Consider the following 16290-nt stretch of genomic DNA (forward strand, 5'->3'; position numbering starts at 1 on the left):
AAATGTGAAATCAAAGACATCAAAAATCTCATATATAATAAGTGATAAGGCTATGTGCTTAGTTGCTCTGTCATGTCCGACTCTTTGCAACCCCATTGACTGTAGCCCACCAAGCTCCTCTGTCCATGAGGATTCTCCAGGCAAGAATACTGGAGTGGGTTGCCATGCCCTCCTCCAGGGGATCTTCCCAACCCAGGGATCCAACCCAGATCTTTCACATTGCAGGTGGATAAGGTGATACATTTAGTACTAAAGTCCTCTGAGATCAGTATCAAGTTTTAAACAGTCAATAGAAGGAATAGTTCCCAAAGTTTTTCCATTTGTGCTATACCAGAGAGTTTGCTTGTAAAACTGGTTTTTAATGAAACTTCTGAATTAACTAAAAGATGACCGCACACGCACACACACATAAACACACACACACACAATACTAAACAAGTCAGTAATGATAAAAATCCTAAAAGGAGGTGACACTGATTAGAAACATACTATATGCCAGACACTGTTCCCAGTGCTCGTAAGATTTGCTCACAAAACTTTCTCACCAACCCTATAAGGTGGATAATTCTTTTTCCCTCAGTTTTTATAGGTAGAAACCGAAGCCTGAAAAAGGGGAAGCAAGACACTGTATTAATACTCTGGTAGTCTGCTCCCAGAAACCATACTTTTACCACAGTGCTTACAAAACTAATACAGAAACAAACAAAAATTATCTTGAAGAGCATCTGCTATTACCTGCTAAGCCGAACTATTTGCTCACCCATTCATAGTCTCTCATGCGCTTAAAATTGAGAACAGTTGCTGGAACTGAACTTTCCATCATGCCTCTTGATCAATTACAGGAGATTTTATCATGTTTTATTCCACATTATAAATTTCACACAGTTCTGAGTTGGCAGTACTAATATGTATACTCTATTCTAGGAAAAATACATTTTCACACTGATTCAAATGCTACAGTACACCTCTGAGTTACAGTGTGCCGTAGCATAACGGCAGAGGGGCACTTCTGAATGAAGACTGGGACCAAAATTGTCCTTATACTCAGTGTTACAAAACAATCCTCTGCTTTTGGTAGACCCTTCTTACATTTAAAACACCCACTTGGATGTCAGTTTACATTTTATTTATCATAAATGTTATCAAAACTAATTCTGGAATATTATTAGATAAAATCAGCTAAATTCAAGGCACACTGTCTTGGCAAAACATGTATGGCTTAATATCTCTTGAATTTAGCTAATGCATGCTATTATTACATTCTAATTTTACTCCCTCATTCTGCGCATTTCACATGCACATTAGCAAAAAGACTAAGTTCAGTTCAGTGATATAATTTTATTATTATCCAATATTAACAAACAAAAAAAATTGTTAAATCAAGTTCATGCAGGCAACTTGGAGTTATTTTACAATTTACGTGTATGTCACTAGATAGACTCTTCACTGGCTAATTAAATGATACCATCTAAAAGTGGTTTATCTTCAACTGGTAGGTTCTGTGTGCAGATTGATTTTCTTTGAGTAGGCCAGATTTCTGGCTTCTCTCCCCCTCTTTTTTTTTTCTTTTAAATCACTAGGCATCTGTAAATAAATTCAATAGGTAGTAAATCTTACTTTCAGTTCAACTGCCCTAGGAACTAGAATTAATATATGCCAAACTATTGAAAAATGGGTGCTAAATTTCAGATTATCTCTATTTTGCTTTATTCAAACACAGACTACTATCATTTGGAAGATATTGTTAACTTTTTTAATAAAAAGAAAGACAAAATTCATCCATTTCTCACTCAATTTATACTATCTAAACTCTAAAGCCAAACAACTGTAAACTCAATACGTTATAATCCTCAGGAACTTTATTATAGAGGATAAATATAAAGTTTGAGTGCTTGAATATGCTCTGCAGTACAAGATAACTTTGTTTTAAAATGCTCTTTGGGGAATCTATTGTAATTAAACCATTTTATTTTTGTAAAGTTGCATTGATCACATTCAGAATAAAAGATAAGTTATAAAATGACCAACAGACATTTTCAAAACATCTGTTGCTGCTGCTGCTAAGTTGCTTCAGTCGTGTCTGACTCTGTGTGACCCCATAGACAGCAGCCCACCAGGCTCCCCCATCCCTGGGATTCTCCAGGCAAGAACACTGGAGTGGGTTGCCATTTCCTTCAAAATATCTGGAGTTTTGCAAATCTAGTTTAGGTTAGAAAATACCTGCAAACTTAAAGATACATAGATACATAAGAAATGCAAATAAGCCCATCCTTTAATTAATGTTTCCTGTTTCCTAGCAAGTTCTCTGTGTTTTTTTCAGCCACACCTTGAAATACACTCTTTTTTTTTTTTTAAATACACTCTTATTTTTAGTAATTCAAAAGAGTGGAGCTTGCCAGACAGAAAAACATAAACATGAATAAGAGCAATGATTTTTTATATTGTTCAATTATAAATAAATCCCAAGCACCTAAAGAGTACATAACATAGGGTAGACAATAAAATAAAACTAGTAGTAGACTAGTTAGATAGCCAGATACATGGTGGGAGGGAGGGAAAGAGGAAAGGAGAGAAAGAAAAAAGATACTGATTGATTGGGGCATTAAAATTTGAAAACCTATTTCTGCACCTTCTTCATATATTGATGTACTGAGTAGGTGATCTTGGCAATAAGTTAAAACCTGTTAGTCTCTGTTTTCTTAGTACCATGGTATCAATAGCATTATCATATATCAAATGTTAAGAACAAATGATAGTATATCCATATAAACAACTGTTAAATTTTTAAGATACTTGTAAGAATTATGTTTATGCATGCAATGTATACACCTAAATATCCATACATTCACATGCTAATATAAGCCTACACTAAGATGACATTGTGGTTACAAAATTATGCTTTTCACTAAAGAGTTGGCCATGCAAGTCCAGAATTTCACATTGTTAAGGCAAGTGAAGAATTCATCACACTTACAAATACTTCAACTGAGAAAGTAGAAAACTAAATGGTAACATGCATTCAATAATTTAAAGACACTAATGAAGGTGCTAATATAAACTAAGTTGTAGGAAAAGATTAAGGTGTTTAAAAGGCAAAAATGTTATTATGGAATAAGTAATAACATAACATGAGGAACAATTTTCAAAAGGAATCAATATATCACCCTCAGCCTGTTGGAAATGCAAAGAACTTCAGAAGGAAATAACAGGAATCTTTTTATCATTGTGCACTTTCTCCATCTCTTCTTAAAATTGGTAAAACCTGTCACTTAGTAACATTCATTTGCTACGCAATTTACAAAAATTGGATAAGATAATATGGAGAAGGAAAATGCAAAATGATACAAGATGATAAAGCGCAGATTAAAAAAAACATAAGTATTGGAACAGAGGTAACTAACATAAGCATGCATGTAGCACAGGCATCCTTCACCTATGTTGCCCTGCACCAAGACTCCTTCCTAGGGATCTGTGGCATGGAAAATCGCTACAATCCCCTTGATGTCCTCTCTTAAAAAGAAATTAAAAGCAAAACCTTTCTGTCAATGAAATCTACCATCCAGGTGTCATATCAGGGATATTCATATTGTACAAAGTTGTTCAAAGGAAAACAAAGAGATGAACACTTTTAAAACTGTAATCACTACCAAAGCAGTGCATTTGTGATTAGAGACTGTACCACTGAGGAAAGCATTTATACACAGCAGAAATAGAGTTTTAAATGCGTAGGCTGTTAATTGGCTATGATTTTCTCCATTGTTGACAGATGATATAAATAGGTTTTAAGAGAATTAAGTGTTAGGAGACAAATGCTTTACCATACTCAAGATTGATCACCTGTGAAAAAGACAGTCAATACCTCTGAGTTATTCAACTCTACTTTGAAGTACTTAATGGCAAAAAAAAAAAAAAAAAAATCATTTTGAAGCTGTAGATCAGGATTTCAAGTTCATCCTATCAAAACTTTTGGATTCCCAGTTGTAGATTTTTGAAATTTACAGAGTAGGCCAACATAAATCTCCCTGTAAAAAAATTAACCCCAGATCATGCTTATAAGCATTTGCAGTTTGGTTGATTATAAATTGTCCTGACTGAGACAACAATCTCAGTTCCTTAGATTCCATTAATACATGTCTGACACTTTCTATAAATTCAGTTTTGTTCAGACCTGAATTGACTGAAGGAGACAAGTCGAACAACAGTAATGTCAAGCACTGACAAACAGGACTGGGCTGGTAGAAGAGAGAGAAGTGTGACATCGCTGAGAAGTCCCTGCTGTCTCCAAGCACAAACTGAGCATCTCCAAACTCTGATTTCTAATTGTCCAAATTACTGGTTTGCATAGGCAGAAATATTCTGTGTTAAAGGAGAGTAAAAATAAATCTGGAAAACATGAAGGTGTCACAGCTTGATGGACAAGTCATTATTCAAAAGTTTTATTACCCTAGAACAAGTGGAGATGCTATTAAAATAAGACAACATCTTCTAGTAAATAACAGCTATTTACACTTTTCTGTGTCTTCATCTCGTAAATATCATTCAACTCTGAGATAACAGTAGTCTTCTGCTTTCTACTGTGATAATAGATAATATTTGAGGAGTTAAAAGTGTTTCTGAATTCATTTGGTAGCATGTGAAAATTCTCAATTAAAAGCTTTTATTGTATTTGATTTTTCAGGATTCCTGTCAGATTTAATTATCTATGGCCATAGTAATTCAACAGCTATAAATATATCTGTTTTGCTACAATACCGTAAGGATCCCCAGGTGTAAATATCACTACTAATAAATAATTAAATGATTGAAAGCTTTAATTTCCGGACTTAAATATTTTTCAGATAAATAAAACATATAATTTTGTTATGCATTCAAAAGCACTTAATGAAATATACGATTTTAACATCTTTCAATTCCAGAAAAAAAAACACCATTTTTTAACACTATTTGCTAGCATTATTTCCTTAGGCTACAAATAATAAATATGGTTATAAAGTACTACAACTTCATTTCAGAAGCTAAAGCCTTTGCTTCCTTGGTAAATTCTGTTTTCCCATATAGATACAACTTTCAAAAACTGTTCCAAAGAACTATCATTCAACAATTAGAAACTTTAACTCATTTTAAATTTATAGCAACACTATCTGATTGACCAGCTTTACTTCTACTTTTTGCTACTAACAGCAAATTATAAGGCAATGGAGCAGAGTATATACATATGCACATATATTTAAAGACATTCAAAATAATAATCTCATAATATAAGTTACTTTCCTTTTTTGAAGGAAAAGCTGAATTACCTGCTGTTCTTTTTCTACTGCAAATTAGTTCTCCAGGTGCATGTTAGTATGCTCTTTTAAAATTGATTTTGCTAAATCCACACTTCCTTTTAATGCTGCTGAACAGTGCTTTGATTAAAAGCTTACCAAATAGTAAGCCTTTTCAACCCCGACACTAGTTTCTCACAGTTTCCCCTGTTACATACATCTACCCTTATTTTGAAAGAAAAGGTAAAACAGAAGAGGCTCTTACCAGAGACAGAGAAAACAATTGGTTCAGCTACATCCAACAGTGCTCCGTGCAGCCTGGCAGCATGAGTGATCCCTGGGCCTCACACAAAAGCGAGATAATTGGCTCTCAATGAAGAGATGTAAACATCCATCATAATGGCACTGGGGCTGAAACTGAACGCTACCTCAGCGCTTCTATGTACTCCGACTGGAAGATGATGTCACAAACATCAACTGGGTGTACTCTCATTGGCTTCTGTTACCTGGAATCATATCTTAACCCTAAACTGTCAGCTGCAAATTGAAATGCTCATCTCTGACTATAATTTTTGCTCAAAAGGGGAGTGAAAGTGATGCTGAGCTACTGGAGAATAGAAAACTGAAAATACTTTCCCCAAATATGCTAAGGCAAATTTACATCATTAATTAGGATCTATGGGAATTTTATTTTCCAGATATGTTTATTAAATAATAGTATTTATAAAAGGTATTCCATTGAATGGATATTAAAGGAGACAACTGATATATTCACAACATCTAGAATTTAAAATTTTCTAATTACTTTGCATTGATTTTACAGAACTGCCCCCAGGAGATTGAGGGTCAAATTGAGAAAAATTACAGTGTAGACAGACAATTGCACCGTGGAGCTTTTGATCAATTTGGTCATGGTAGACACGTGTACTGCAAAATCTAATAAAATTTTTGAAATGAAAATATATATTGATCTCTGAATGTTAAATATTACTCTCTAAATGCTAAAAATGTTACATGTTAAATAAAGTTTTTTTTAATAAAGCTTAAAGTATGAGATACTAAAAGTACAACATCACTAGCAATAAATCTAAATTTTATTTTTTACAAAGACTAATTTATAAGTCACTGGAACTGTAGACAAGCCCATTTCAGTAATTGAAGGCTACTTTATAATATAGTGCAGTACTCTTTGAGTGCAAATGGGGGATAATTATCTATCCCTTGCCCTCTATTCTGACAAAAGCCCCAGACTTCTCCCTAGGCTTAAATCCAGTGGGAGAGGAGGATAATGGCTAAGCTGGTTGCAGCAGCTTGCTGCCAGAGGGACAAAACTACAATCACCTTGAAATATATCCAAGCTTTCCCCACCAAAAGGAGCTGTCAGCCGCATAACTGTGAGATGCAAGCATTACCAGAGCTATTCAATGACCAGCTCCTTCTAAATCCAGTCCAGTCATATCCCGGGGCAAGCCCTTTGACAGCTGTGCAGAGGAGCATGCAAATAGTAGACCCACCTGGAGACAGAATGAGAGAAATTCTCAGCATCCACCCCCATCTTTAGGGAAAGGAAGGTCACCAACAGTGCCCTTGTGTACCATTATGTTGGTTCATGTCCTTCTGAATAACGGATTCAAGACAAAGAGTTCTTATAATTCCTCCACATTTCCGAAGAGAGAAAACTATTTTTATTGCATGGCACAATGAGAATTCTAAAAATTGAAAATATATGAAAAGACATTTTCGTGGGCGACCAATTCAAATTTTCCTTCCAAGTCCTGATTTTCATGACTACTAGTTTATTTGATTATTCTTAGTAGCAAGTTAATACTGGTATAGGGATAAGAATTTTAGATTTGGATTCAAAAGCCCCAGTCTCCAATCCTTGCTCTATCACATACTATCTGTAAGAACTTCAGAAAATTAATAACTTTCATGTATAGAATGAGAATGACAATGTTACTTACACCAAAAAAGTTGATATAGGGATTAAATGAGATAATGTATGGACTATATTAAGTAAAATAAAAACTATTACATAAATATAAGATGCAATTAATATTACTGTTGTTATGTAAAAGATGAAATGTTCATTTTAAAGGCATTTGGGTAATTTAAAATGAATATTCAAGTCGGTACTTTCAAAATAGTTAAGAAATAGAATTATCCTAAGCTCTTATAATTTCAACTAGAAAGTAATGTTGCAGATTAACTTGATTTATATCAGTGATTCACTCAGTGGTCTCCTTTTGAACTTGTTGACTTTTCTGCTATTATTTGGAGTTTAATCATACTAGTCAAGTGCACAAATCTAAATTTGAGAAGATTATCAAACTATACTTTGGGCCAACATGAAAGACACTGTTCATTTATTTCTGCCTAAAAACATGGGAGTTTAGATAGAAATGTGTATTAAAAAACATTCATTGCCATGCAAAGTGGCATAAAGTTGAATTACAGATAAGGAAGATGAGTTTAGACAATGGGAATGTCAACTAGTGTTTCTGGTAGACAAATGATAATAGTTAGACATTGTAACTGCTAAGAAGATATGTCATGATGTCATGGAGAAAATAATTATTTATGAAATAAACTGTGCCCCTCCATTTTATACATTATATACAATTTTAATAGTTTAAATATTTAATGGCAGAGATAGATAACTAGCAAAATTAGATTATATCTTTTTGCACATAAAAAACATGCTTATACATATGTGTGTGTGTGTGTGTGTGTGTGCGTGCGCACGCGCGCGCGTGCTCTTAGTTGCTCAGTGGTGTCCGACTCTTTGTGACCCCATGGACTGTAGCCCCCCAGATCCTCCCTCCAGGGAATTCTCCGGGCAAGGGTACTGGAGTGGATTGCCATGTCCTTCTCCAGGGGATCTTCCCAACCCAGTGATGGAACCCAGGTCTCCCGCACTGCAGGCAGATTCTTTACCATATGAGAGGCCAGGGAAGGCCATATATATGGTGGCCATTTATCTTAAAAATTAACTAGAATATGTCATCCAGTTAACTTTTAAGTTAGATGTATATCCTGGTGACTCAGATTATAATGTTTCATATTTTATTTTGCATCGGGTTGGGTGATGCCATGCCACATCCACATCAGACACTGTGAAGGCAGAAATAGAAATATCCCTAGTGCTTTGAAAACACTTTGATCAAATACCCACACTCTTCACACGATTCATTAATAACTTAATGCCTTGGTAAAGGGCCCTTAGTTTTATGTTATTAAAATATGTAAATAAGATTTTTATGAATATGTATTTCTGTTCTTACACATTACACAAGATCAGGACTAATTAATACATCATAAATTTTAAGGGCATTCACTTGTTAAATGTGAAAGCATAAATATTTGAATTGTGCACAAAATAGAAAAGTAAATGCATATAATGTATAATGTAATCCCTCAGAGAATGAATAGGGGAGAAAGAAAATGTAGCAGATACATTTTAAAATAATACTGGCTAACAATAGTGAATTAATCTTTACCCCATATAATTAATTTTAAATTTTGTTCCAATTCATTAGGACAGAATTCATGTTAGTTTCAAATAATTTTAATTAGACACTCAAGGAACCTTCAGATAAATTTAGAAATGATATATCATATGTGGAAATCAGTTGTATTACTCTAGTAGGGTACTCTACATATGAGAAATGAAACAGTATATTTCCTTACGGTAGACAGTAATCATCTGAAATTAATGATGAGTGGAAGTTATGAAGTTTTAGTAATTCTTTGATAGTGATTCTTTAGGAAGGGCAGATATAGTAAAGATCAGGGCCTTTCACTGATTTATTTGCAGTATGTCCTTTTAGAAAGACTAATGATACTTGAACATCAGTCTGCATATACGTCTGAGTTAAAGCCAAAAATAAGACTGCCAATATGTGATGTGAACAGTTATGATAAGACATAAAAATTCTTACCACTATCATAAAATAGTATTAGCAAAAAATACAACCTGATTGCATAAAAAAATAAAACCTAAACATAAAATTTTAAACCATTAAGGGACTGCAAAATAAAGGTGTCTTTTTTGGACTATATTATTTATCATATGCACGTAGAAAAGGAAAGCATACTTCTCTCCAGAGCTAAAAAAAAATTCCAATTTCATAAAAAAGGAAACTTACACATACATTTTATATTGAATTTACCAACATTGTTTTATTATTTATTACATTCTTCCCACTAAAATATCCTGCTAACTTGTGAATTCCAAAGAACAATTATTTTAACATTAGCAAACATGTAAAACTTTATTATAAAGGGAAAAAAAAAACAATAGGAATAAATGTAGCAAATTTATATTAGTGAATTTTTTAATATGAACAATGTGGCATCTATAAAATTATTTTTGATAAATCAAGTAAGAGATGATTTTTGGTCTGATGTACTTCAGCCCAACTGTATCTCAATTTTATTACTATCCTTACATACTACTATATATTTCCCAAGAGTTGAAATCATTTCAGTATTTAATTGCCTGACAATTATTTCTGTTACATCAATTTTGTGGTTAAACTAATTATTTATATTATCAAAACAAATCAGCACTCAAGGCTAATTAAACTGGAGAAACCAACCTCCCAATGTTTCCCAGCCTACATATTAATAAGGTTTAGGTTAATGCTAACTTTAGAAGAAATGAACATATCTTTCAGGTGATAATTTTACAGGCAGGACTTAGAAATGTAAACAAGGTTTAAACTATTGTGAATATTGCTAGATACTCTGAGCAGCCAAAAATATTAAGAATATAGCATTTTACTCTATCTTATAGCCATCAACAATAGACCCACTGCTTATTTATCCATAAGATGACAGCTCTGTTTCTGTGGTCACTAATACTCTCAATACACTAGTTCATCTCTTGAGTCAGTTCAGTCTCTCAGTTGTGTCTGACTCTTTGCGATCCCATGGACTGCAGCACACCAGGCTTCCCTGTCCATCATCAACTCCCAGAGCTGGTCAAACTCATGCCCATCAAGTCAGTGATGCCATCCAATCATTTCATCCTCTAGCGTTCCGTCTCCTCCTGCCTTCAATCTTTTCCAGAATCAGGATCTTTTCCAACGAGTCAGTTCTTTCCATCGGACGGCCAAAGTACTGGAGTTTTAGCTTCAGCATCAGTCCTTCCAGTGAATATTCAGGATGGATTTCCTTTAGGATGGACTGGTTGGATCTCCTTGCAGTTCAAGGAACTCTCAAAGAGTCTTCTCCAACACCACAGTTCAAAAGCATCAGCTCTTCAATGCTCAGCTTTCTTTTCAGTCCAACTCTCACATCCATACATGATCACTGGAAAAACCATAGCTTTGACTAGGTTTTTGATGGACCTTTGTCGGCAAAGGACTCTGCTTTTTAATATGCTATCTAGGTTTTGCCACACATCAACATGAATCTGCCACAGGTGTACATGTGTTCCCAATCCCGAAACCCCCTCCCACCTCCCTCTCCACACCATCCCTCTGGGTCATCCCAGTGTACCAGCCCCAAGCATCCTGCACCCTGCATCGAACCTAGACTGGTGATTCGTTTCTTATATGATATTATCCATCTTTCAATGCCATTCTCCAAAATCATCCCACCCTCTCCCTCTCCCACAGAGTCCAAAAGACTGTTCTACGCATCTGTGTCTCTTTTGCTGTCTCGCTTAAAAAAGAAAGAAAGAAAGAAAGAAAGTAAATAAGTAAAAAAAAAAGGGGGGAATGGCACCATGTTTGTTAAATATATATATATATATATATATATATATATATATATATGTGCTCTGTGCTCTCTAGGTTGGTCATAGCTTTCCTTCTAAGAGCAGCGTCTTTTAATTTCATGGCTGCAGTCATAATCTGCAGTGATTTTGGAGGCCAAGAAAATAAAGTCTCTCACTGTTTCCATTATTTCCCCATCTATTTGCCATGAAGTGATGGGACCAGATGCTATGATCTTAGTTTTTTGAATGTTGAGTTTTAAGTCAAAATTTTCACTCTCCTCTTTCACTTTCATCAATAGCCTCTTCAGTACCTCTTCACTTTCTGCCATGAGGGTGGTGTCATCTGTGTATCTGAGGTTGTTGATATTTCTCCTGGCAATCTTGATTCCAACTTGTGCTTAGTCCATCCTGGAAATGCTTAATCTAGTGTTACACATGATGTTCTCTGCGTATAAGTTAAATAAGCAGGGTGACAATATATAGCCTTGATATACTCCTTTCCCAATTTGGAACCAGTCTATTTTACCATGTCTGGTTTTATCTGTTGCTTCTTAACCTGCATACAGGTTTCTCAGGAGGCAGGCCAGGTGGTCTGGTATTCCCATCTTCCCTGGAATTCCCAAAATTCCCTGGAATTTTCCACAGTTTGTTGTAATCCACACAGTCAAATGCAGAAGTAGATGTTTTTCTGGAACTCTTTTGCTTTCACAATGATCCAGTGGATATTGGCAATTTGATATCTGGTTCCTCTGCCTTTTCTAAAACCAGCTTGAACATCTGGAAGTTCATGGTTCATGTACTTTTCAAGCCTGGCTTGGAGAATTTTGAGCATTACTTTTCTAGCATGTGAGATGAGCACAATTGTTGGCTTTCTTTGGGATTGGTATAAAGACTGATCTTTTCCAGTCCTGTGGCCACTGCTGAGTTTTCCAAATTTGCTGGCATATTGAGTGCAGCACTTTCACAGCATCATCTTTCAGGATTTGAAATAGCTCAACTTGAATTCCATCACCTCCACTAGCTTTGTTTGTAGTGATGCTTCATAAGGCCCACTTGAATCACATTCCAGGATGTCTGGCTCTAGGTGAGTGATCACACGATCATGGTAATCAGGGTCATGAAGATCTTTTTTGTGTAGTCTCTGTGTATTCTTGCCACCTCTTCTAAATTTCTTCTGCTTCTGTTAGGTTCATACCATTTTTGTCCTTTCTTGTGCCCATCTTTGTATCAAATGTTCCCTTGGTATCTCTAATTTTCTTGAAGAGACCTCAAATTTTTCCCATTCTATTTTTTCCTCTATTTCTTTAAATTGATCACTGGGGGAGGCTTTCTTATCTCTCCTTGCTATTCTTTAGAGCTCTGCATTCAAAGGGGTTTATTTTTCCTTTTCTCCTTTGCCTTGTTGTTACTATCATTATTATTAGAGAAATGCAATATGGAAAAGTATATAAAACACTTACATGCATGAATGTTTATATTAGGAAACTTTTCATTCTAGGAGGAATAAGTGATTTACTGTGCATGCATGCTCAGTCACTCCAACTCTTTACAATCCCACAGACTGTGACCCGCAAGGCTTCTCTGTTCATGGAATTTCCCAGGCAAGAATACTGGAGTGGGTTGCCAGTTCCTTGGCCAGGGGATCTTCTGGACTCAGTGATCAAACCCTTGTCTCCTACATTGGCAGGTGTATTCTTTCCCACTGAGCCACCTAGGAAGCCCAAGTGATTAAGGGTACTTGTTACCAAGTGAAAAGCAAGAATTATTTAAATCATCTTTAAATGTGTCACTGAAACACAACTTTTTGCTAACACATGCCCAAAAGCTTCATCCCAACCACATTTCAGATGTTAATCTATTCAAAATAAATGGTTTTATTTTGTTTCACAAAACATCTATATTGCTTTTTAAAATGCAAACAATGTTCAAAACAGCTTTGTGAATCAATGATAACTGAACAGTACAGTAAGACATTTCTGAGGGTTATATTTTTTCATAGACTAAATTCAAGGAATAATCAAATCTGATAAGAATCTCTATTTACTGACCTTGATTGCATTCCTTTTTTCACACTTAGTCATCTTCACTGTAATTTTTTTCTTTATGTCTACCTTAAATCTATTGTGTGGCAGCTTTAGTGTGTTATCTTTATTTCTGTTTCCTGGGTAGATAAAATTTTGAAAATACTTAGAATTATTAGGCCATATCACCTTCTCTTCTGAGAATAAATATTCCCAAGATGTTTAACTATGTTTATGTGTCAGTAAATTTTACTCTGGAGAAGAAAATGGCTAAATAAAAGTAAAGAAAATTCTCTCCTTTTGTTTATAGAAATGTGAATACTTAGACATGAAGGTAAGAAGCCAATGCTGTCTTCGTGATTCAGAACACCTAATGAAAACTGAAAACATTAACTCATTATGGAAGATATCTCTAGTGAATATATACTCTATTTTATTTTTCTAGATTTTGATTGAACATCATGATTAATCTCTGTGATAGATCTAAAAATCAGTGGGCAAGATAATTTTTTCCACCAGGTTCACTGAATAACTATTCTGTTTGCCCACTATTCCGTAGTGAACGATACTTTGCTTGCTTTCTTATAAATATATTTTGCTTTCTTCCTGACATAAATTTTACAGTTTCACTCATGACCTTTCCCTTTCACTCCAGTTTCCCCCACTTTTGTCTCATGTTACACTTTTGTCTCATGTTACCCACAATTAGATCAAATCAAGGCCTACTACTTCTATCTTGACAAATACAGAACACCATTAAACTCACAGAAATTTAGAATTGAATTTAGATCTTGATGAGGAACATCTGAATACAACCATTTTACATTTATTAAGAGAAAGGGATTATTAATGTAGAACTAATTTTGCTCAAAACATTGCTTCACACATATGGATGTTTACACGTGAAAGATAATGGTAAATAGGTGACTAATCATTGTACAGTATTTTATCATGTCTACCTTTTAGGTGGAGACTCTTCAAATCATTCACAAGAATCCACATTACTACAAGGAGGATTAGGATTATTGTAATAGTAAAAGAGTGAAAAATATCATCCTCACTGGTTTAAATGTTTAGTTGGTTCTAAGACACTCTGCTAAATATTTTACATTTAGCATCTAATTTGTTCTTTTTTGTTTTGTTTACTGAAACAGATGCCAAGGGAGGTTAATGTAAAGACTGTAAAGGGCTATTATACACTATAAGCCACTATTTTTCAATCAGAACTACTCATTTGAATCTCAGTTGGGAAATGCCAATATATAGGGATCTACAAAGAACCTGCTCCAGTATTCTTGCCTGAAGAATTCCACGGACAGAGGGGCCTGTTGAGTTATAGCTCATGGGGTTGCAAAGAGTTGAATACGACTGAAGTGACTCAGCATGCACACACAATGAACTGAATATTTGTGCCTCCCATCCCCCCCCAAAATCATATGTTGAAACCAAAAGCCCAATGTGATGGTATTAGGAAGTGGGCCTTTGTGGTGATTAAATTATGAGGGTAGAGCCTCATGACTGGGATTAGTGTCCTCATAATAAGAAGACCACAGAGAGCTACCTAGTTCTTTCTGCCATGTGAGGCCATCAGTGGACCAGGAAGCTTGCTCTTATAAGGTGTTAAATCTGCTGGTGTCTGTCTTGATCTTGACCTTCCTCATCTCCAGAACTGTGAAACAGTACATTTCTGTTGTTTATAAGCTGCCTAGTTTATGGTACTTTGTTATAGCAGCCTAAACAGACTAAGACAGGTCCCAACCCAACTATCTGCATGAGAATATCAGCGTGTGGGGGATGGGAAGTACTGGTATGTGTTCACATCTAAATGTCTCTCTGTTGCTAGGTTTGAAAGTCTTTGCCAAAACCTTTGCATATGTGAGGTAAAGGTTTTGATATATAATGGCAGATTTTACTGAAATAAGTAAAAAGTGTATCAAAAATCTAAAGTGAAGTCTGTGAAGGAAACATGGCATAGTTTTTATGTTAAAACATACTTTGGAGAATGAATAAGGAAAAATACAGATTACTTTGCAACACCAAAGTAAAGAGATGAACATCACCTATCTGGTAAGTCTGAGGAAGAAATTGTGATGAAGCATGATCAGCGGTAGGTGAGGAAGACAAAAGGATAAGGAGTAAGTGGGTGATGGGAAGAAGAGGAGATTCAGCCTTCAGAGACTGCCCTGCAACACTGGAAACTAATCTTAAAGTGCCCAGACCTGCCAGAACAACATCTAGAAACCAGTGCTCCCTTGAGACAAGATTTCTTCTGCATATTATCTGGGACAAGTGACTCCATCTGTTGACATAAGACAATACTGAGCTCCACCCTAAATGTCCTATGTATTTTTTTGTGAAAGTCTAGGATGCTTACAAGGCCATTGCTTCAGAGGATGGTACCAAAATGGATAGTAGTTGTGTGTGGAATGGAAAAAATCCTAGTATCTGTACTTGGGAGTGAATTGATTTTGTGAAAAGCAAACAACCTATGACAGAAAATAAGTGACTAATTTTTCTATAGCTCTCTCTGATTTCACTGAATTATATTAACAAATCAAGCGTTGTGTCTGAGATATGCATTATTTTAATTGTTCATTCTCATATGTATAGAAGAACTCATATCTTCAGAATTAATCATTAAGTATCATCTTAATAAAGTTGGATTATGGTACATTTCTAAAGATACAAGTGAGAATAGTAATTTTGTTAAATCCTCTGTAATGAAGCACTTATATTTATCTCTCTGGGTATATACAATTAAGTAAATGTAAAAAAAAAGTTTTAAATAATTGCTCAAGTTAATAGGAAGCTAATTATAGACACCCTAAGAATTTTAAGGATTGAGTGTCTAATTTAGTACTAGTGTATACATATATATATATATATATATATATATATATATATATATAGTCAGCTTCTTTCTTATTATATTTAAAGTTTAAAATTACTTTAAAATTAATTCTCTTATCTTCGTTTCATAATCATCTGTAAGAAGCAGTTTTTTCCCAACTGTTCATATAAATCTGACATTATTTAAGGCTTTTTTTCAGTGCTTTCTTATCTTCAGCAGTGTAGGACTAAAATGATTTACTTTAAATTTGCTATTTTTTTCAAGTGTTGTTAAATAACCTCCTTTGTATTCCTGTACTTTTTTTTTTTTTTTTTTTACTGTTTTTCCTATTAAGAAATGTATTGTCCACTACGCTTTACCGTTGATACACTTTACTGAAGTGATTCAGTAACACTGTATGCATACAACTGTGGTCAATAAATAGGCAAT

The 16290-nt window shown here is 34.7% G+C and overlaps 1 protein-coding gene across 3 annotated transcripts in view; it reads right to left on the reverse strand.

The window, feature by feature from the left end:
• Nucleotides 1-16290, reverse strand: part of MGAT4C (MGAT4 family member C) — a 756879-nt gene that overhangs the window by 260891 nt on the left and 479698 nt on the right. For 2 of the 3 annotated variants that reach the window (XM_060413995.1, XM_027967190.3), the window contains exon 1: nucleotides 5530-5717. The exons of the other annotated variant lie outside the window; for it this stretch is intronic. The gene's annotated coding sequence lies outside the window, so the exon portion shown is untranslated. Of the gene's footprint in view, nucleotides 1-5529; nucleotides 5718-16290 lie in introns of those variants that run through there. 3 annotated transcript variants of the gene reach the window in all.

Source organism: Ovis aries, chromosome 3, assembly GCF_016772045.2.
Source record: "Ovis aries strain OAR_USU_Benz2616 breed Rambouillet chromosome 3, ARS-UI_Ramb_v3.0, whole genome shotgun sequence".
NCBI classification, from domain to species: Eukaryota; Metazoa; Chordata; class Mammalia; order Artiodactyla; family Bovidae; genus Ovis; species Ovis aries.